The sequence below is a fragment of the Pteropus alecto genome, unplaced genomic scaffold (genome assembly GCF_000325575.1).
Source record: "Pteropus alecto unplaced genomic scaffold, ASM32557v1 scaffold69, whole genome shotgun sequence".
NCBI lineage: Eukaryota > Metazoa > Chordata > Mammalia > Chiroptera > Pteropodidae > Pteropus > Pteropus alecto.
The window spans coordinates 9,359,655-9,384,778 of NW_006494610.1; positions in this window are offsets into that span (position 1 = coordinate 9,359,655).

The window sequence follows — 25,124 nt, forward strand, 5'->3', positions numbered from 1 at the left end:
TCGGTAGTGCACATGGAACATTCTCAAGGATTGACTATATATTGGGACACAGAGATAGCCTCAACAAATATAAGAGGGTTCAAATCATACCAACCATATTCTCTGATCATAATGCTTTGAAGCTGGAGAGATCAACTGCAAAGAAAGCAGGAAGAACCACAAACACATGGAGATTAAACAACATGCTACTGAAGAATAACTGGGTCAGAGAAGAAGTAAAAAGAGAGATCAAGAGATACAGAGAAACGAATGATAATGATAGTACAACATATCAAAACTTTTGGGACACAGCAAAAGAAGTCATAAGAGGACAGTTCATATCATTACAGCCCTATCTCCAAAAACAGGAATGAGCCCAAATGAACAACCTAATGCTTCATCTTAAAAAACTAGAAGAAGAAGAACAAATGAAGCCTAAAGTCAGCAGAAGGAAAGAAATCATCAAAATTAGAGCAGAAATAAGTGAAATTAAAAAAAAAAAAAATAGAAAAAATAAATGCAACGAAGAGCTGGTTCTTTGAAAACATTAATAAAATTGACAAACCTCTGGCTAGACTCACTAAAAGAAAAAGAGAAAGGACACAAATAAACAAAATCAGGAAAAAAGAGGGTAAATTACAACAGACATCACAGAAATACAAAGGATCATGCAAGATTATTATGAAAAAGTATATAATACCAAATTTAATAGCTTAGAAGAAATGGACCAATACTTAGAAAGATACGACCCTCCTAGACTGAATTAAGAAGAACTAGAAAATCTAAATAGACTGATCAGCAGTATGGAAACTGAAACAAACATCAATACCTACTAAAAAGTAAAAGTCCAGGACCAGATGGCTTCACCAGTGAATTCTATCAAATATTCAAAGATTTAATGCCTATTCTCCTCAAACTCTTCCAAAAAATCAAAGAGGAGGCAATACTTCTCAACTCATTTTATGAGGCCAATATCACCCTGATACCGAAACCTGGTAAAGATAACACAGAAAAAGAAAACTACAGACCAATATCACTCATGAACACAGATGCGAAAATCCTAAATAAGATACTAGTGAACCGAATACGGCAATATATTAAAAAGATTATACACCTCGAACAAGTGGGCTTCATTGCAGAGGCACAGGGATGTTTCAACATGCTTAAATCAATTAATGTGATATACCACATAAACAAATTAAAAAATAAGAATCATATGATCATATCGAAAGATGCAGAAAAAGCCTTCGACAAGATACAGCATCCATTTATGATCAAATTCCTTAATAAAATCGGTATAGAAGAAAAGTGTCAGAAAAAGAAATGAAAAAAATAATTCCTTTTGTAATTGCAACAAAACAAATAGAATACGTAGGAATAAACCTAACAAAACATGCGAAGGAGCTATATAATGAAAACTATAAGACCCTATTAAAAGACATCAAAGAAGATACAAAGAAATGGAAAGACATTCCGTGTTCTTGGATTGGAAGAATCAACATAGTTAAAATGACCTTATTATCTAAAGCATTTTACTGATTTAATGCAATCCTCATCAAAATCCCATTGGTATTTTTTAAAGAAATGGAACAAAGAATCATTAGATTTGGATGGAAGCACAAAAGACTCTGAATTGCCAAAGCCATCCTGAGAAAAAAGAATGAGGCTGGAGGCATCATTCTGTCCGACTTCAAATTATACTACAAAGTGACAATAATCAAAACAGCATGGTATTGGCAGCAAAACATATACACAGACCAATGGAACAGAATCGAGTCCAGAAGTCAACCCATATTTATATGGGCAAATAATTTTCGACAAAAAAGCCAAAAACGTTCAGTGGAGAAAGAATGGTTCTGGGAAAACTGGAAAGCCACCTGCAAGAGAATGAAACTACACTGTTGTCTACCACCACATACCAAAATTAACTCAAAATGGATTAAGGACCTGAATATAAGACCTGAAACAATAAAATGCATAGAAGAAAACATAGAAACTAAACTCAAGGACCTTGGACTTAAAGAGGATTTTATGAATTTGACCTCAAAGGCAAGGGAAGTAAAAGCAAAAATAAATGAATGGGACTACATCAAACTAAAAACCATCCAAATAGGAAAATATATTTGCAAGCAATGCCTCCGATAAGGGCCTAATATCCAAAATATACAAAGAACTCATTCAACTCAATAACAACAACAAAAAACAATCTAATCAAAAAATATGGGCAGAGGACCTGAACAGATACGTCTCACTAGAGGACATACAAAGGGCCAACAGATATTTGAAAAGATGCTCAACATCGCTAGCTATTAGGGAAATGCAAATCAAAACCACAATGAGATAACATCTCACACCTGTTAGAGTAGCTATAACCAACAGGACAAATAACAAATGTGGGAGAGGATGAGGAGAAAAAGGAACCTTCATACACTGCTGGTGGGACTGCAAATTGGTACAGCCACTATGGAAAACAGTATGGAGGTGCCTCGAAACACTGAAGATAGACCTACCTTATGATCCAGCAATCACTCTACTGGGTTTTAACTTAAAAACTCATATCTAAAAGATATTTGCACACCGATGTGCATAGCAGCATTATTCATGGTGACCAGGATATGGAAGCAATTGAAGTATCCTATGACAGATGATTGGCTAAAGAAACTGTGGTACATATATACAATGGAATATTATTCAGCCATAAGAAGTGATGAAATACTCTTCTTCTCTTGGACCTCGAGATAATCATGCTAAGTGAAATAAGCCAGACAGAAAAAGTTGAAAATCACATGCTATCACTTTATATGTGTGATATAAACCTTAAAGCATTAAACAAACAGGACAAACAAACAGATGCTCATGGACATGGAAAATTGACTAGTGGTTACCACAGGGTAGGGAAGAGTGAGGAGGAAGACGGTAGATAGGGTAAAGGGGTCAAATGTGTGGTGACAGAAAGAAATATAACTATGGGAGGTGAACACACAATGTAAATATATGTATGCCTTACTGTTAAAACGTATGACTGAAACACCAGATTTCATTAACCAATGTCATCATAAAAGAGTAAATTAATTAATTAAAAATAAACTAAAATAAATCCATTGATTGAATTTAAGGAAAAGTCCATGAAGCATCCAACATATTAAGCAGAAGCATAACACATTTTAACATTTTTATGTAAAAATTATAGATATAATCCACATTCAGAATATATAGAGCAATATGTAAATTACATACCATTTAAAGTGTTTATAAACATTGCAGGGCTATCTCTATCGAAGGCCAAATCCTGGAGATTAAATTAATTGTCAGGATAATCAAGCTTAAACTACCCTAGGAAGTAGACTAAATATGGTCCTGGTAGCCCAGGTAACAATTTGAACTCTGTGAGTCTGTATACATGTACGTGTTCCTTCTCTGTGAGCTGAGGACATGCTTGGGTGGCAACAATCAAACAGTAGAACCATCCTGCTCTCCATTAACAACAAAATCAGGACATTCAACTGGCTCCCTCTGTGTGGAGACAGCACTGTCAAATCTCAGAATATGAGGGAATACACTATTTTCCTTACCAACTGTTCTTTTTGAGAGTGATTTTTCTAGTAGTATAGACACAACATAGTCGTTTAAAAAGGCTGGCACAACTAACCACTACATTTTTTCCAGTTTTGATCTAATATCTCTCCTTCTTTTCCTGAATAATTTAGGTTTTAAGAAATTTCAGTCGTCCTTTATAAGATAAATTCTCAATATACCAATAACAAGCTGAAAAGATTACCTTAGAATTTGTTTAATGTTTTATGTTCTGTAAATAGCTTGGCTTAAAATCTAACTCAGTTTCTACTGCCACTAAAAGTCTCTGTATAAAAAAATGAATGAAAGTCCTTGAAATTTTTTAAAACCAAGAGTTAACTATTCCATATTCAAAAGAAGCTATGTTTCATTATTTTATTATAATATTTAGTGAATCGTTATTTAAATGCACTCCAGCATTTACCTGAAATTTTCTTTTTTCTGTGTTGCCATTCTTAAACACTATTTTATTTATTAGGAATATATGTGTTTATTAATAAAGCATGCTGCATTGCCCATGGAAGAATTCTTGCCTTGTTGCCTATAAGCAAGTACAGTGCAGTTTTTAGAAATGTTGTTTCCAGAAGATTACCAATAAGTCACCTCTAGTGATTTTCAAAAATGTTTGGCAATATGTAGTATTATTCATTTTTAATAGGAGAGGATTACGTAGCTAATAATTTAAAATTACTCAACATGGCCACTAGATAGCAGTATAAGACCTTAAACTTTCAATATGAACTACAACCTGAATAATTTAAAAATTATGTTTTATAATAGCTTTTACTAAATCTCTCCAAAAGGCAAATCTGAGGCAAAATATCAAAATTATGGTATAAAGTATCTCTTAGTTGTGTTTTCCTTTGGTTTAGTATTTTCCTTTTTGAAATTAAACAATTATCTAGTAAATTCTAACTGTAGTTAATAACTTCAATTTATTTTATTTTATTTAATTAAATATAAGAACAGTGGGATATATTTATTACTACGACACTCAACAATGATGTCAGAAAACAACTGATATTATTCTTTAACTAATATACACTACTCATTTTTAAATGTATATTTAAAAATGTATATTTAAAAATGAGTAGTATATTTTTATTGATGTAATTTGATACTCAACAATGATGTCAGAAAACAACTGACTTTAACTAATATATAGCACTGTATTTTCAGTGCTATTAAATTACATCAACAAAAATATACTACTCATTTTTAAAATGTGTGAGTATGCTTATTGCAAGTTAATTTTTTAACTTATGCATATATGAAAATCAAATGTAGTATAGATACAACATAGTCGTTTAGACTTTTGATCCAACCACAGATGAAGAGGTTTAGACTTTTGATCCAACAACAGATGAAGCTCACATTTTCCAAATCCCATAACAATGATAAAAGCAGCAAAAATGAGGATTCATAGCATTCTTAAAAAACAGAAGATGCCATTGTTGTGATAGAAGCATTGATATATTATTGGAAATTACAAAGCAGATGGAATTCAGTTAAAAAAAAATTAAATATAGCATATTTGTGCTCTGACATTCAAGATGGACAAGAAGTGGAAGCACCAGAGAAGTAAATAGATCATTTCCCCCAACAATCATGGAGAAAGCTTAGTTTGGAAGCATGAATGGGAAGTATGACAAATAAGGGGACTTAGAGATCATGGAACTCCGTTGGCACACAGCTTGTGCAATAGGAACAGCTGGATGTGGTGTTTACTTACAGATTAGAGCTGGTAAAAATTTCCTCTACGTTAAATGAATAATGCACCTTGGAAGACTCTATTCTGGGTATTGGGGCTTGAAATAGTCTCTGGCTATAAAGTATTTTGAGATCACCACAAAGCATTTATGCAGTGTAATTATCTCTATAACAGGAAGGTAAAGTCCCAGAGTTAACATAGGAACTTATTTTGTAGCTGGAAGGACGCTGTTCTAGTCAATGAACATTGTAGTCTATACTTTTGTGAGTGACAATGCTAAAGGAATTTAAATGTCCTTAAAAAGGTAGTAAGTCCTTTATAGAATATTCTTCATTAGAAGTGCTGTGTTTCAAATAGCTTCATTTCTTGAACTACATAATTGATTTTTTCCTTTTTTAAAAAATTTTAAGACCTTGAGTTAACTGCTGAATTGTTTGTCACTGTCATATTTAATGTAAGGAAGAACTTTTGCTCAATTGCTTTGTCAAAAAATTTAAGTACTACCAGATTATCAAAATTTTAATATTAGCTATCAGTTTTGAAAGCTTACTATGTATAAAGTATTATCCTAAAAAGTTCTTTATATTCCTTAAAAATGGAATTATTATATAACCCAATGATGTAGGAAGTATACAATCACTATAAGAGGGCTAAAGTAAAAACCTAGTAAATTCTTTGTGAGTTCTAATCCAGTGTCCCAATTGCCAGAATCTGTGAATGTGTTACATTATATGACAAAGAGGAATTAGGGTGGAATTAAAGAATTGCAGATGGAATTAAGGTTGCTAACCAGCTGACTTTAAAATAGGGAGATCATCCTGGTTTATCCAGGTGAGACCAATGTAATCACAAGAGTCCTTAAAAGAGAAAGAGGAAGGCAGGATAGAACTGTAAAGAAGGCAGCATAAGAAGGACTCAGTTCACTGTTGCTGGCTTTGAAGAGAGAATAAAGAGCCACAAACCATCAAATGTGGGAGGCCTCTAGAAGCTGGGAAAGATATGGCGATAGATTCTTTCCTAGATCCTCCAGAAGGATCACAGCCCTGCCAACATTTTGATTTTAGTCTATGAGACCCATTTTGGACTTCTTACCTACAACTCTGTAAGATAATAAATTTGTATGTGGTAATTTGTTAAAGCAGCAATAAAAATGAATACATTATTATACTCTTATTTTAACCTCTCTCACCAAAGAGCAAATTACCGAGTCCACTAACACACATTGGAGATGTTTTCCTCCATACTTACTGAGTCTAAAAAGTTTTCCTTTTACCTCCATAAATGCCCGAGCCTTCTTTGAAGATCACAATCCTGTCAGTACTTTCTGAAGTAGCTCAATGAATAATAAATATCTATGACCAATTTAAAGATTATGTTCTCCAGGCACTACTCATTGATATTAACTCTTGTTCTATTTGTTGAGCTAAAGAACGATCTTATGAGTGTATCAGCATCCATCATTCCAGAAGCCTATTCAGGGTATGTAATCACATACCCTGAAGCCTGTTCAGGGTATGTGATCACAAAGTACATGGCACCATTCATCTGGGCTGCTGGATCCTCTCAGGTTGATGGCCAAGAGCGATCACTTGGCACCCCTCCGGACCATCAGAAAAAGTCTACCAAGATCACTGAGCCAAACCATCGCCTGTTTTTACTTGACTGTCAAGTTTGGTTAAAAGAGTATTGTATTACTCTTTTTAGAAAAGAAATTGAAAAACAAGTGACAGTATGGAAGAAACATTACATAGGGAATCAGGGACACTTGGTCCTTATTTAGTCATAAGTGGTTCTGTCACCTATGGTAGTTATTTAATCTCCTTAAGTTTCAGCTTCCTCAAGAAAAAGATAACATGATTGGAGGAGAACAGTGGTTTTAAATTTTTTTAGAAATCACAGGCAGATGAAACAGATAAAGGTTGACACTCTCTGGCTGAAGAAAAAGTAGGGTTGGCCTGCCCTAGAGCCCACTCCCTCTGTCTTTTTTCATTCCTATCTCCTGGAGGCCCTCTGTGGAAATGTGGAACACAGTTTGAAAAATCACTGCATTTTCAACTCTCTCAAATGTCTTCCATGGAGCAGTGTTCATGATATTCATGTGGTGAAATGGAAGGATATACAAGTTACACAGTTATATTGCCATGTAAGAGCAAATCAGTTCTTTAAAAATCAATTGAATGAAGCAATATAATATGAATATTGTTTAGAAGGTATGTCTTTCAGAATCAAGTAGAATATTTTCTATAAGAAACTGAATTTCAAATATACATTTAGAACTGAAAATATAAATAGGAAATATATCAATGGAATACGACACAAAAAATTCAGTCAAATACACTTAAAAATGAGGTGATTAACTTTAAAATGAAACAAAACAACATTACGTTCCTTTTGGCATCTTTATGTTACTGCTGTTAGCAACTGGTGGCACTCCTCACATTCACTCCCTAACCTACCCAAACTGTTTTTACTGCTCCTAAGGATAGGGCTTTTTAGTGCAGAGTCTGACCCCACATTTGAGAAAAATGTAAATTTACTTAGTTGTAAAAAGTCACCTTTCTCTCTATAATGCTCCAGATTTTAACTTGAAAAAACAAATGTTTCCTTTATTGTTAGTACTATAAACATCATTTTTGTGTGTTTCCTCCTTTAAAATAAGAACACAGTAGTAAGAGAAATCTTGTACAATCCCAAAGAAGTATAGTTTAGAAGAGTTTAGAACCACAGGCAAATTAGGTAGTTTTAAAAGCTATTTAGAGAAGATGAATCTATATCTATATATTTTATCTTAGGTAGAAATCTCTATGTCTTTGAATTTATTATAAAATTCTAGGCTTAAATGCGCATATATATTCAAACATATATGCACATTTAAGCCTAGAATTTCATATGTATATACTGTATATCTATAGATATATAGATATAAATATATATACACATATATATCTCTGTATAGAGTTTAGTTCCTTTGATATTTAAAGGTTATATATAATAATGTCTAAAAATAATATGCAACTCTGAACTGCTCTAGTATGAGAAATTTAAGAATTATGCTCTCCTCTCTAGCCACTGCTCATTGTTAAGAAATCCATTCTTCCATATATTGGGCCAAAATACAATCTTACGAGTATATTAGCTTTAAGACTTAATAGCACCCATAGAATACGTGCATATGTTTGCAGTATAATGCTCACTGCACACTAAGTCCTGGTGAAACAGTTAGCTGTACCCGTGTTAGACAATAAATGTGAACAGATTAAATAGCTGGTTAAATACTCGAAACAATTAGATTTTCAAGAATGAGGTAGAATACTTATAGGAGGGAGCAAGGTGCAGAACTTGAGAGAATATGTTAAGACTAAGGGTAACACAATAAAAGGAGTTAGACAAGTTCTTACCAGCATGAGTTTTTCCAATTTTATAATAATAAATCCTCAATCTATGACAATGCCCAATCTACATGATAACACAATTTAAGTGTGGATAAAATGTTTTAAAGCTGTTATTTCCCCTTTTCTTGGCAAAAAAATACTACTAGCAAGACCCTTGAGTATTCAGAAGTTGTCTAAACCACAATTAGGATCTTAGCATCTTGAGCAAACATGAAAAGATGTGTTTATATTTTAAAGCATCTAATATATATTAAAATACAGAATAACTTATGCAAAAAAAGCTGTGTACTATGCACTCTTTGTTTTGAATCAAATATTATACTAGGAATTCTGAGACAAAATATCATCATTAAAAGAATTTAGTAAGTAGCCATATATATATTTGCCTATGTGTAAGAAGTTCCATTAATGATGTGAGTGATAAAAAGTTCTCATCCTGGAAGAACCGGCAATTTAAGATTCAGTGATTTAGTTCTATGGATAGTTCCTAAAGAGATTGCTGAAGATTAATTATGTTATGATTCCTGTATATTTCTTACTATAAGAAAAGAATTATGATTTCTAAATAGAAACTGTACTGGATGTCGTTGTTCAGTTGAAGTTCAATGGGAAAGAAAACTAAAATATCTTAGACTTGGAGTCATAAGTCTGTTTCATATGAACCTCTAGTCAAAACCAACAATTTAAATCTCTCTCTCTTTTTTTTTTTTACTGTGTACAACACATTGACAAAATCATCCTAGTGTGAGAACAATGAAAAGGTATATATATAGAGAGATTTCACCATTGGTATTGTGCTTCCTGTTAATGTATCTGCATTTTAAATGCCTGCCAGTGCCTTTGAGTAAGAATACAACTAAAGCAAGACAAACAGGTAAGGAATCTGAAATACTTTTTTCATCTTCCTGCTTAACACTGCATGGGCAAAGCTTAAGAAAGTGAATCTCAGTCATTTTGAAAATTTGAAAATTATAGAAATATGCAAAAAAGATGTATTCTAGCCACAGCCATCCCTAGAAGACAAACAAATAAACAAACAAACTGCTATTTACATAAGACACTGGGGAAGATTTTTAGTGATGAAAATTTATAAATAACTTTCTCAGAAAATAATTTATTCAATTATGTCTACATAAAGAGAGAATGGTTTTCACGAGGAACTCTACTTGTTTTAGTTATAAACTTTTATAAAACTTCATTTAACAAAATTTATTGAAAGACAACTGCAGGACACTAGCTACATATTAATTCATCATATGGTCCTTACCCTAAAGAATTTTTCTACATAGTTACCACAAACACTGTTGTGGTTTATGTAATAAATGCTGAGATATGTGTCTAATAGAATCCTGGGAACACTAAGTAACAATCAAAATGTTAATACTTGAGTTTAGGTTGGAATGACACAATTTTCCAAGCATTTTAATGTTAGGGGACAGAACATGCAAAGTGATGAGCTATAGGTTCAGTGCAACAGTGATGCAGAGCAAAAGGCTAGGCAGGATGATGTGTGAAAAAAGCTGGTTATTGTGTATAGAAAGTTTTTTGAGTTTTGTATTAATTAAAGTAACAAAAGCTGCTGCAACATATATAAACCCCGTAGTCATTCACCTGTGGTCCAAAATGTTATTCCTAGTTATGGTGGGAAGAGGTTCTGGTAGACTTGACATTTTTGGGATCTTAGTTGATGGGAGCACCCTCATTTTCAACATAGGGCTTCTGAGAGACCCCTGGACATCAATGCACAGCTGAAAGCCTGGACTAGAAATGATCTATATTACTTCTGCTGACATTTTATTGGCCAGAACTTAGTGATCTGGCCATGTTGCAAGGGAGACTTGGCTTTCTGCCTAGGAGGAAGGAATAATGATAAATAGGTGGCTTGTCTTTGCCACGAGCCTGACATGTTGTTTAGTGAAGACCAGTAACTTTCTCATGTTGGGGAACTTAACCATCAAACTGCTACTTATGAAGGTCACTTGGATACAATATAAAGGATAAACTAGAGTATGACAAGATAAGTCGGGGGAAAGCTAGGTCATGGAAGTTGGTGATTAGAACACACAGTCAGTGGCAATATCATGGGAAAATCAAGGTAAAATATAGAAAGTATTTCTGAGATAAAATAAACTGGATTTGGACTAACTGGATACTGAACTGAGGTATAGAGAAGGGCAGAAAAAGACTGAGCATTTTATTGAGGGAATGTATTGAGAGAATGTTAATGGTGATACTACTAACTGAAGTCAAGAATGTGTCAGGTGAAGTAAGATAACATAAGAAAAAGAGAAGCACAGTTTTGGAAATGGTAAGTTGTTAGTATTTGCAGGACATCTGAGTGGAAATGTCCAGTGGGAGAATGAAGCCACAGATCTGAATCTACATGTGGTATGCCATTTGGGGGAAAAGCAATCAACAAATAGTTTAGAGCTCTAACGCCTGAAGCAAACACTCAAGGCAATGTCATGGAGCCAAGTAAAAAAATACTCTGCAAATCCTAGTTCTCCGACCTCTGTGAAAAATTAAACACAGGACTTTCCCTGTAGGCAATAATAACATTATCTCTCAGATTTAGTTGTTGTAGGAATTAAATTTAATATACTATAGTCTCAGTGTCTGACAAATGGGAAGAATTTAATAAATGGCAGCTGTAACTGTCATATACATAATAAGAAGAATGACAATCACCAGCTGACTGTGAGTGCCTTTGACTGTTGTGTGGGAAGGGCTCCACTTCCCTTACACCTACCTCTGCTTTTCCTAATTCCACTCTGTTCTACAAGCACTGCTTTTCCCCACATAATTGTTCTGCTATAATTTTGCAGACTCTATACACAGTTACTCTTCACAGCGCTGTACCTACTGCCTGGGATTGTAATGGCCTCTCAGAGACTTCTAATGATAATATTCTTTATCAAAGTGATTGCTTTGTCCATAGTTGCCACATTAAAAAACACAATTAACATTAAAGTAAAAATCAAAGCCAAAAATCTCTAACAAATGTAGCAATATTTTTTATGATAGAAGAAATAAATGTCTAAAAGAGCTTTTGTGCATCTGTATTATAATATCCCTCTGACTTAAATTTGATTCCCATGAGTGTTCGGTTAATATAGAAACAACAGCCATTTTATTTCCTTTCTTGAATTTTGCTGTTACACTGATTACTGTTAATGCATAACTGGGCTTCTCTCAGTTAAAAACATAGAGCTATTTTTATCATATGAGATAATACATAAAAAAAACTAAGTTAATTTTAAAGTACTGTTCAAATTTAACTTATTATTTTATCACTTAAATGAATCACAGATGAATTCAGTTAAGACGGTGATGCTGATTTTGCCAATCTATTCAGTAAGTCTCTGCTGGGCGTAAAGGATATGCCCTCAGGAATTTGACAGCGTGAAATGGAAAGAACCTTTAAAATTAAGTAAAGAGCCTGATCTGAGGTACAAAAAGCCATGAAACTAACTTAGAAGCATAGATTAACGCTCTGAGCACAGCAGCACAGAACTAAAACTAAGGAATGACTGGGTCATTCAGAAGAGTGGTAGTGGGCACAATGCCAATCAGATAGAGTTATTTCTCCAAGAGACTGGGGACCCTGACCAAAACTAACTCTCGGTGACAGATATCATATAAATTGTGGAGATTGCTATCTCTGATTATAGGTTAATGCCATCAAACATACAAATCATACAAATAACTTTTCTTGTTCTGATTACATGACTATCAAGCAATCTTGATTATAGTTTGGTTTCTCGTGGTTTTTCTGACAGAGAAGGGAATATTCTGACTAAGGATGCATATCTTCATCTTCCAGCCTCTTGACAGATATGTCAATATAAATTAATAAATTAGGCAATTTAGTTACAGTTCCTTTCATGTGAGTGAATTTGCATGAATCTCTTAGAATCATTTGTTCTGTTATGACAAAAATCAAACTTCTGCAAAATGGAAGATCAAACTAAAGACCAAAGAATATATGATCTATGAGATCTCTTGGAAGAAAGTCAACTAAGAGATATTCCTCTTTAAACACCCTTACGGCCATGTCATTTAAGTATAATGTTGACAGATAGAATAACTTCAGAATAGGAATATTGACAATTTGCAACCATATTTTTATTTCAGCATTATAATTGCTAACACTTCAGGATCCTGAGCAAAATTAAACTGTTCCGCTCAAACAATGAATGAAAGTTTTAGGGGCTTGAACATTTTTAAAAGCATAAGTATTTATCGCTTTACCAGCCAGAACACTGTGCCCAATCCTCAGTTCTCTCCCTTCCCCACTTTCACTGTGATTTCAAAATGATGTAATGTGTCCTTCTAGGGACAGCTAGATTACTTGACCTCAAAAAAAAAAAAAACAAAAAGAAAAGAAAAGAAATCCACCAAATATAAACTCTCCACAAATATAACTGATTACTATCTCATTCACACCAAAAAATAATTGATATTACATTTAAAAACTTATTTCAACTTGAGTGGAAATACATACACTTTATCTTGTCTCATCTGTTGTCATCTCAATCGCCCATTGAAAAATAACACTACAATGGTATAGTAAAGGCTCAGGATATTTCAAAGAACTGTTTTGATCAGTAATCATCATTTTGTATCTTAACAAAATACACTCTATATAATTAGAAAAAATTATTTGAATAATTTTGCATTAATTTTAAATAAGCATGTGATAGGAGAAAAATGATGTTATTCTGATCATGCTTAATGATGGAAAAACAAACATGGGTCTGGTTTCTTAGGACCCAAATACTAATTATTTTCAGAAAATATGAATATACCTTTAGTCACTGCTACTCGAGTCCATTTTATGTATCAAACACCACTCAAATATTCTAACAGGTACACACAATTATATTTTTAATTTGTAGTTTTCAGAAATTATGAGAAGGAAAAGCCAAGACTTCTTGATATTTTTTGCATGTGGTGAGTATTAATGTTTAATGCCTATAACAGTTTTGAAAGGCCACAGGAATATGTACATAGAAATAAAAAAATTGGACATAGCTTTTAGAATCACTGCACATGGAATCTTTCATTTTAAGATTAGGGGAAGACAAAGTTGTGTTATGTAAAAGTTAAAAAACTTGGTAGTGATTTACATAGTTCTACTTTCTCAAAATAATTGTTTATTTTTAAAAATACTACTTTTGCCAGCATTCATACTGATTTTGAAGATGAATACTAGCATGCAAATACACAGGTGGTAAATGGATGCACATTGCCAAAATGGTTACAAGGTAATAACGAAAGCAGAGGAAACTTCAGTTGTCTGTCTCGCAGATGTTCTTGTGACAGATGTTCTTGTGCCTATTGTCAAGGTTTGGTAACAGCTTGTTTTCTAGTAGCCATGTGCATACAGGCATATATTATATATATGTATTTGTATCATCTCTCAAGCAAATCCCTCTTCAGTTAAAAATTATGAAATTATCATTGTTTAGCTTACTGACCTTTATTCTGATTTCAAAAATCATATATCGAGTCTCATTTCCATAGAAAAAAATTTACAAAAAAATTTAAAATTCAAGTATTCTACTTATTGTTCTTTTATTTTCAGGAATAAAACTTGTATACCCAAAAGCACAGTAAAACTTGTTCTGAGCTGTTTTTATATTCCCATCACATCATTCAACTGAAACATGAAGCTGTGCTGTGTGGATCACAGAGCCTCAATATTATACCTGTGGGTGGTTTTGTGGCTTTCAAAAGGAACTTTTTTTTTTGGTTACCAAATGAGCCATTGTTTGAATCTAATTACCAGCAAGCACCCATAGAGACATGCTGAGCTGTTTTGAATATGGGCATATAAAGTCATATTTGTTTTAAAAAATACATTTATACAAATAATATCAATAGCTACATTTTATTGATTATTTATTTTGCCAGCCAGATACTGCATTAAAGTTTTATAGATATGTTTTCCCACTTAATCCTAATATTGTAAAGGAAATCTTATCCCCTACCACAGAATTGAGGAAAACAGAGTGTCTAGAGATTAAATAGTTTTGCCCAAGATCATGGTGGTAAAAAGCGAATAAAATTCATTTTCATTTTTGTTTGACTCCACAGCACAGACTCTTAACCACAATTGCATCTTATTACAAATCTGTTACCAATGTAGTCCACACACTATATATTTGTTATGTCTATGCATAAACGCAGTTGACATATTGAAAGAATTATTTATGTATGTTTTTAAATCATTCCCATTATTTTATAGTAGTAATGCCTCATACATTAGTGATAGATATATACCAAATCCAAATTACATTCAATGTTTGGAAATATTTTCAAAGAGCTCAGAGAATTATTATAACAGTGAGTTACATGTAACATGGGGCAAAAATGTAGATATTTGAGGCCTGGAAAACAACCCAAATCTTCCAAGATTATGCAGTCTCTTCTTATAAGCAACAACCACAGTTTGGTAAAATGATGAAAAAAAAATGATCACAATGTTGAAAGTGAAGAGATTTCTAGAGAAATAGAGCATTGTTTAGAGTGTTATCTATACTAAAACATTTAAATTCTGTTTTGGCCTGTCTGCATTAGTCTTTTCAGGAAAAAGAGAAATAGAAGCAAGAGAGGATCACAGGGAAGGGAGAGCAATGTGTGTGAGCAAAGATTATGGGTGAACAAGGGGAAAGTGGAAAAAACGTATTCTACATTCCAACTCTCTGTTTTCATTAAATCTTTGAGCTTCAAGCAGAATCTATCATTGAATCTAGGAGAGGGATTCTCAGCACATTCACTGTTACCTGCTCTCTAAATTGTGACAATGATCAAAATGCCTCTGTAAAGTTCTTGACAAATGGAAAAAGAATTGTCACAGAGCTTCTAAACGGTTATTAGAAACATGTCTGAGTTGTATTGTCAACCTTGCTTAGATGCTAAGCCCTATAGGGGAGAGATTGATGTCTTTCCAGGTGAGGTTGACAGAACTTACTGCAACACTTAATAAAAATAGTAGAGAAACATAGTGGGAGGGGGAAAGAACTCCTCAAACCCAGATTATAAACTTTGAACAAAGTCTTGTACCTTTTATTGAATTCCAGTCATTCCCAGTGTTAGTATGAGTTTCAAGGGGAGCCTGCATTTAAAATATGTTCTCTGTGGTACACATTCTGGGATAAATGTTCACATGAAGTAAATAAGATTATTCACAGTAGAATTCTTAGTGGCTAATAAAATTAACCACTCTCTTTAGCGATATTAATCAGTGGTTTTTCCAATATGCCCGAAACACCTGACTGTAGATTAACTGCACCTAAAGACGGCTTGTGAATATTAGCATATCAGCAAACCATATGGTAAATTAGACTTCTCTCTGGTAATTTACTGGAAGAAAGCCAAAATAATTAGAAATCACTCTCAATAACTGCAGTTGCACACAGAAACTCAGTCACTGAAATGAAACAGTTTTCAGAAATGTCTGTTTTGCAAGTATATTCCAAATGACAAGCTACAAACTAGCTGCTTGTATTACACATCATCATGGAAAATGGGCTTACAGAATGAATTTTACACTATGAGATTGTTTGCCATCTGCTTTCTCTATCGATTTGACTTTGAGAGGTTTTGTTTATTTGTTTGATCTTTATCAAGAAAATTCCTGGTCATGCCCTGACAGGGAGGGTAATTTCCTTACAAGGGACGTCCATTGGAGGGTGATAGAAATCAACTATTCAGTGTATTCTTTCCCAGTTCTATTCTATCTCTTATATTGAATTTTTTAAATTATAATTTAAAATAGTTAATAGCATAAATATGAAGATACTGTGGGCCAGTGTTTTTCAATTTTTTAATGTGTTTATGAATCACCTGGGGATCTTATTAAAATGCAGATTATGATTCAGTAGGTCTGGAGGAGCGGGGATGGAAGTTGAGAATCTGCGTTTCTAACAATCTTCCAGGTGATGGTAATACTGCCGGTCTGTGATTGCAGTTTGAGTAATTAGACTCTAAGATGCTCCATACTTCATGAAGCAAGTGTTCACAAAACTATGTTGTTTATTCTCAATGTCTTCACTAGAAGCGGCAAATGTTTCTCTATTTATTGACTTCCTACACTTTGAACTTTGTTGAAAATCAAGGAGTACCTCACCCAATTCAGGCCCTATATGTTATTAACCCCAAATAGAAGAAAAGTCAATGTATTATTTCTTAATACATTAATCCATAAATATATTAGCATCTATACTAGGTAAGATAAAGAAAACAGACATACATGGTTCTTAACCTCATAAAGCTTATAAAAGAGCAAGACAAACTAAATCTATATAAATATATACGTGTTTTGTCTGAAAAAGGTTATAGAATACTAAAGATGCAGTAGGACCTAAGCTAGTAAGACTTCTCTGGGAAACTGACATTTAGATAAGATCTGAAATATATGTGGTGTTATTCAGTGGCATGGTGGGACAGAATGTTTGAGTAACTGAAAAATACATCCACAAGTCTTTCAGTCATGCATTAAATGATTGAAGGAATGAGTAGTGTAGAGGTGAGGCTGGAAAAGAGAAGAAAACATGTCATGGGGTTCTCCTAAGGCATGTTAAAGATTTTTTTATGATGAAGCTAAAACTAAAGAAAAAATGTTTAAAAGTATAAACTTAAGATATACATTTTGAAAAACTCCTTTATGCTCCTATATGCAGAACTAATTAGACCAATAATGGATATAAAAGTTTGGAGACTACTGAAGTGCTCTAGGCCAAAGCTGATGGTGGCTCAGAAAAGGCAGTAGTAGTAGAGATGGAGATAGAGAGAGAGAGAGAGAAACAAATGTATACACACACACACACACACACAGTTTTGATTGATTTTTACATAAGAAGTGAGGAAGAAAGAGATGACAATGATGATCCCTGGGCAGAAACAATTTATGGTGGTGGCACCATTTGATATAACGAGAAACACTAAAGGAGAAAAAAAATTTGTGGGTAAGATATTAAGGTAATTTTTGGCTATTTTTTGTTATAGAAGTCTATAAGATTCCTATCGAATCTTGTTCTTGGACATTCTTTTTCCTGGGCACGTGTTTTAAAGTACACTGTGTGTATTTTAATTGTATATGGTACGCCATGCAGACACAAAACTGATTGTCATGAAGTGATAAGATTGTGAGAATCATAAAACCCAGGCACACCACAGAGGGCCACACAAGAAAGCACCAGGTTCAATTGGGAGGCAGAGGATGAGGAGAAGCCTTTATCATGGTTTCCTTGGAAAGTAATGTGTGAGGCAGGGTAAACAAGGTTAGGATTTGCTAGTTTAAATAATCTCAGCAGACTCTGGGATGTAGGGGTTGTCCCTAGTTGTCTGGTAACTGGCCCTGGGGTGACTAAGACAAGGCAATAGTGGCCCAGAGTGTAATATCTCAAGAAAGGAAGTATTTGGGAGTAGGAATTCTGAATTTTTTGGTTTGCATTTGAAAGTCATAGTTAGTAGTGAGTTTCTAATTATCTCTAGAATTGGATAACTTTAGGCAGGACAGATGTCGAAGCATCAGAATACAGAAAATAAAAAGATATGAAGGTGGATATATATGTTTGAAGGTGGATATATGTGTTTGAAGATCAAAATAAAGGTTAGGATCAGAGAGATAAATTTAGGAACATGAGCATATATAGATGTTATTTAAAGCCTGAAGTGGTTAACATATTCTATGGTGACAGTGTAGAAGGGGGATAAGAATGTCTGAGACTGGGTTCAGATATAACTAAACAATTAAAGTTTGGGGAAAAAAGGAGAAATTCTCAGTTTACTGAGGATGATTGGTTAGAGGAGTGGGAGAAAGTCAGGAGTGTGCAGTTTCATGGACATTGAGAAAAGCAAAACAAGAAAGCTAGCCCAAGCAATGTCGTTAAATATAGATGAACAGCTATGTAAGAGAAAATACATATATTGTCATTCCTGATTTCTTAACTTATGTTTTCTTTTATTTAAAAAAGTAATTCTTTTGTTCTTCAGATAACTAAAATGACTTCTGCAATGAGATAATCCCTCCAATTCAATGTGTTATTTTTCTTAAACTTATAGATGCTATTAGAAGTTTTAAACAATTGGGATATTAATCATTATAAATACTACCACTTAGAGTTTGAACTACATTTCTAATATACAACAAAAAATAGACTGAACTTACAGTAATTTCTTTATGATGACATACTATATTAATTGTTCTATCTTAAGCTGGGAGAGATATCATCAAACATTGGAATTTTAGACATGAAAGTGCTCATTTATTCATTCATTCAACAATCATTCTTTCCTTAACTAAGTGATTGAACCTATAGTCATAAAAACCGTGCAGTTATAAAAATTACTTTTTTATTTAGATGATTTAGAAAGATTTAGGAGTCATATGACTTCTTATGTGATATTTAGTTTTATTAATAACATCCTTCAAGGGCCACCTACTTCAGCTGATGCAGTATCCAGTAACAGGTCACACTTTTCTCTTTTAAGGTAGTTCATTTGATCTTCTGACACCTCTAGTAGTTAGCAATTTTAAATTCATATCAACGCAAAAGCTATCTTCCCTAAGTCATCTTTTGCAGACATACTACCATGAAGTTTGATATGCTCACCTTAGATTTATATTTGGTACCCATGAAAAGATATATAAAACTTCATTCTGTTTGATATCAGTCACCTTTCCTATACTGTCCAGATCTTTTGAGTAACTTATCTCATATATATACTTTCTCTCTTAGCTTCTCGTCAACCCCAGATTTGAGATTCATATTATTATATTGTCATACAAGCCATTGCTGGCCCTTCAGCACTAGATCCCAATGATGTTGGTGGAAACACCAATCAGCTCTCTAATTCACATTTCCTAATTCAACCAAAGTGCAAAACTATGAGCTATACTCTTATTCAGTCGACATTTTTCCACCGGGCTCACTTGGCTACTGTGGAAATGAAATGAGTGTTTTCTTGGGGAAAAAAACCCCCAAAACTCCACATTTATTATTATTCTGTCACCAGTCAATAACTAAAAATAACAAGAGTTGATATTTATATAAGAGGCAAACAGAACAAAAGATGTAGAATGACTTGCAAAATGACACAAGGATAGTGATAAAAATGGTTATAAAAATTTAGATATCAAGATTCTCAATTTAATTTTTTTCCTCTCTCATTCCATTTTACTTGTGAGTTTGCTTAAGAAACAATGGTGGTGAAGCATGGCAACATCTCAGAAAAAGTTGTCCAACCCTCACTACATCAATTATCATTAACTTACTATTTATTCTGTATTCAAATCACTTTTCTTTTTAGTCAGAGGCAGGTCTATTGAAATTCGGGTTTTAATTTTTTTTAAATATAAGGATCCTTAGTATCCTACTTTATATATGATAAATCTGTACTGATATTGTAGCTATAAAATGTCTGGCTAAGCATATACTAATAGTAAACTAATCATATTGCACTGGCTGAGAAGAATATCAAAATAAACTGCTCCTACCTAAAATGGACTGTATCACTAGCTATTACACAGTAAATATTCAAACTCCATTGTCTTGCCTCAAGTGTGAAAGCTTTACTGCCTCAGCCTTTCTCAAGTTGCATTGATCATATGTAATGTTAATATGTGCTAATAAACATCCTCGGCTGCATTTCACCCAGCTGGGATTCCCCAGGAACAACTGTCACATTTGATGGTAGTTGATCCAAGCGTGGTGTGAGTTTTGTAACTGGACACGTATAAGGCACAGACTAGATATGCAAGTACATACAAATATATGTCCATGGCTTTTCTTACTTTCTTTAGATTCCAAGGCCACCATTCAAAAAATAAAAATAGTCCTCTGTCTTCTTGATGTGTCTTAGCCCTCATTGGGAAAGAAAATGACTGAAAATAGTTATTTCAATCATATATACTCTCCAATGTAGTTTTTTTCTTAGCATAGCATTTTAAAACCTTTTAATATTTAAACATTATAGATTCATAGGAAGTTGCAAAACGCTGTAGTTGAAAGTTCTGTGTATCCTTTACTCAGTTTCTCCTAATGATAACCATAGTATAATAGCAAAGTAGATAACTATAGTATAATAGAAAACCAGGAAATTGATATTGATACAATCTGCAGAGCTTATTCAGATATCACCAGTTTTACATGTTGTAGTGTGTGTGTGTGTGTGTGTGTGTGTGAGTGTATGTGTGTAGTTTGATGCAACTTTATCTCATGTGTAAGTTCATGTTACCAAATTTTGTTATTTCAAGAAAAATATGTAAATGGAATCATACAGTACGTAACCTTTTGTGACTGGTGTTTCCATGCAGCATAATTCCCTTAAGAGCCAACAAACTTTTTGGATGTGTGTTCAATGAAGTTTTCATTGTAGTTTCTTTTTATTGTTGCATAGTATTTGAAGGTCTGGATATACCACAGTTTGTTTACTCATTCACTGGTTGAAGGACATTTGGATTGTTTCCAGTTTGAGACAATTGTGAATAAAGCTGCTATGGACATTCCTGTACAGCTTTGTGTAAACGTAAGTTTTCATCCCTCTAGGACAAATACCTGAGAGTGCAATTGCTGTAGCATACGGTAAGTGCATGTTTACATTTATATGAAACCTCCAAACTGTTTCCAGAGTGGCTACGCCATTTTATATCCCCATCAGCAATATATAAGGAATGCAGTTTCTCAGCAGCCTCACCAGAATTTGGTGTCAAATGTAATTTTAAAGTCACAACTAGGTTGTAAATTTTTTGTGGCCAGGTGCTATTTCATATTAGCTTAAAAAATGCTTCTATAACATAATAACATGGATATAAAAGAAGCTTATTGGATATTTGCTATAACCAGGATATTGAACAGGACAAAGACATGCCTTTTCTCCAGGCAGCAAGTCTAGATTTGTTTGCATGCAGCAAAGGCAAACTCAAACATCACAGGCCAGTCAGACAACATGAATAAGTGAAGCTGCCAGGAGATCAGGGTCTATGGAACGTGATGGGGACTGTGGCACACAGGAAAGCAAAAGTCTAGCTAAAGGAAGACTATATCCAGGTAGCCATTCTGTCCATGTTTCTAGACATTCTGATTTTTCTAAAAACGCCCTAAAGTAAAAATTTTTTTAATGGAAATTCCCTTGATTTGTAAATGCAGACTCAAATTTTCAAAGACTCCAGCCTCTGCCAAAATCTTGAGGATCGACTTTGGCATATAGACAAGGTACTTGAGAATGATCAGTTAGAGAGGTGTGACACCCACTAAAAAAGAAAATGAAAGTGTAGTATTCTCAGACACCAGGAAGAGGTTATTATAAATAGGAAAAATTCAAAAAGCCTTTATAGTGTAGGAGTGTGCTGCTCAAACTTGAATGTGCTTACAAATCTCCTGGGGATCTTATTAATCTAATTTAGTAGGTTGAGGTCTGGGACGAAGTCTATGATTTTTATCATACTAGCTAGTGATGTTGCTGGTTCAGGAACCACTCTTAAAGTAGAAACATGTACATGATAGTTGAGCTAAACCCTGAAGTTTGAGTAGTGCTCATATATGAATCCTGGTAGAGAGAACGGTACCATCAGTCATAAAGGTAAAAAAAATTGGAGATATTTGGGGAATTGTAAAATTTCCAGTTTATGTTGTAAATAGTTTACACAAAAGAGCAGGAGACAAACTTGGAAAGGTATATGTTGAGATGCGATCATCCTACATTTTCTTTATGTTCCAAATTTCAGCAGCCTGTGATACACATGTACTCAGATTACTATCAGTTGCAAACACCTGCAATTTCTATGATTACTCCTTTGATTATAAATGAGTCTGTCAGTTATAGTCATGCAGTGGCACCTAACCATGTTCCTCTCAGCTTATAAGATGCTCTCTGCCCAAAATTTTAAAAAGTGTGCACTGCCTCAGTGCTCACTGATGTCTGTATCAAAGGTTCTGTCTGCTCTGTCTCTCAATGCACTAATGCTTAGAGACATATCTGTGTTGGTTACATGTATAACAAGGATTACTTGCCTTGTCTCTTAGGGAAAAAAGATTTTTTACCTGAACTCCAAAGTCTCTTGAAAACAGATACTCACTCTTTTGGTTGTCAGTATTTATATCCATAGGGGTTCCATTTCTAAAGGGATGAACTTTCTACTTCATTTTTCTTGTCTTTTTTTCTCTCTCTCTTTATATAAGGAATTTTACAAAAACAAACAAACACAAAAACATAAAATACTTCTCACTCTTCTTTTAAAAAAAGTCAAAGGCCATGTGTTTATTAAATCAGGCAAACACCTACTTTGAGGGGTCACTGATCCACTCGGTCCATACATAATTAGAATGAGATTTCCCATATTTAAAAATAAATGAATAAGGAAATGAACAAATGAATGAATGCATGCATTTATATTTTAACAGGGAGATGATAGAGGGAATAAAAAGGAGATAAAAAAGAAAAGTGAGAAGAAACAGATGGAAGAGCCCTTGAGAAGAAATGCAAATAATTAGCAAGGAGAGACAGAGGAGGGAGGTGGGCCTAAGGAGATATCCAGGCTAGAAATCATTTTACAAAGGCTCGAAAAATTAAACTGGTGAAAACCTAGGTCCCTGCTATACCTAAAAGGGTAGGGGCACCATCAATGTGCTGAATATCTGCCATCAGAATTATTTTTGGTTCTTTCTTTCTCTTTCTCTTTTTTTCAGTCTTTCTTTTCTTTTTCCTTTCTCTCTCTCTCTCTCTTTCTTTTTTTCTTTCTCTTTACATTTTATCTTTATTGTCTGGGTTATTACATGGTTCTATTGTATAAGATGCTATGTAAATGTTACATGTATAATTTTTAATGAGGTCATTACATTCTGTTCTGTAACAGCATTTATTTCCATTTAGTAGTATATTATAGAAACCCTTTTAAGTATACTCATACTTTGAGTCAGTACTTCCTTGTGTTTTGTAGATGCATAGCATGGATGCCTGCTGTAGCCATGAGAATGTGGCTACAGTTCACCAGCCTCAACAAATATAATTGACCAAGGGCTCTATCTAGCAACTGTCCTGAAATTTATCACCACATTTGCACAGAGGCTATGTCTCCCACAAGCTGCTCCAGCCAACCACTGAGTGTGGCAGTTTGTCTGTTCCTGGTAGACATCTGCCCCTCTGGTGGCTGACTTTGTCTTGAAGACTGATGGCTTTGCTGAAACTTCTTTAGACTACATGGCAGTCTAGGATGCTTCCATCTAATCTTCCCTCCTTCCCTCCTTCTTGGAGAGAGACTTGCTTTGTAGCCTGATGGCTCTCACTGCCCTATCTGGCTCCCTCCCAATTTTCCTTCCTGATATGCATTTCCCCTAATGAAATCCTTGCCATCTGCATCTTTGAAGAACCAGATTAAGCACTGCCTTCTCCATAATTTATGAAATATTTCCTATTGATAGAAATCCAGCTTATTTTTTTAAAAAAATTTTGTTAATACAAATAACATGGTAATAAATACCATCGACTTATGTCTGTTAAAAAAGAGACAACAGACCCCAAAGGAAGTTAGTCGTGCTAAGCCCCTCATCACTAAACCAAGACTTAATACCTAACCTAACTGCAGTTTCTGCCTTTCCCAGGAATGTAACCTGAAGCAGTCGGTCTGGAATTTCCTAGTCAGCACTAGTGAGGTAATCTGCCTAATAGATGCCTTTGTCTCCTAAACAAAAGTGACCTTGCCTGAAACAATCTACTCATTTTCCTCGTCTGCTTAGAAAAGTCTTCCACTTTATACAGCTCCTTGGTGTTCTTTTCCATCTGCTAGATGGGATGCTGCCTGATTCATGAATTGTTGAATAAAGCCAATAAAATCTTTAAAATTTACTCAGTTGAATTTTGTTTTTTAATATATTTTTATATATTGGTAGTTTTTTTTTCTTTTGTTGACTAAATTCTGAGAATGAAATTGCTTAAAGCATATGTATATTTGAAATTGAAATAAATGAAATACAATTACAGTAATGAATACATTTAAAATAAAATACAATATAGAAAACCCTTGGTATTAATTAAGTACTTTTCTTATCTATAAGGGACAATATAGTAAAAGTAGAGACTAATGAAATTAATCTCTTATATGGTGTGCATAATCTGTGCCGTGGCTTAACAATAAAAACTTAGTAGCTCGTATGTAAAATATCAACTAATAATTGATATATGTATTAATTACCTAGAATATGGATTTCTGTTTACTTTTTGATTGCTAGCACTTATCTCAAATGGAAAACCAAGAAGAGATATAATTCTAATGGAAATAATTCTGTTTATTTTTATTCAGCAAGTTTTATAAATTATTAATGTTCGAAAAGTGATATCTAGATGTTTGTGTTATTTGTAGCTATAGTTTATTTTTCTCTGTTAAAATTTCCAAGGATTATTAAAAGTAGACAGTAGTTGCAAATTTCAAATGCACTGAGTTCTATGGTTCTTTAAAAAATAAT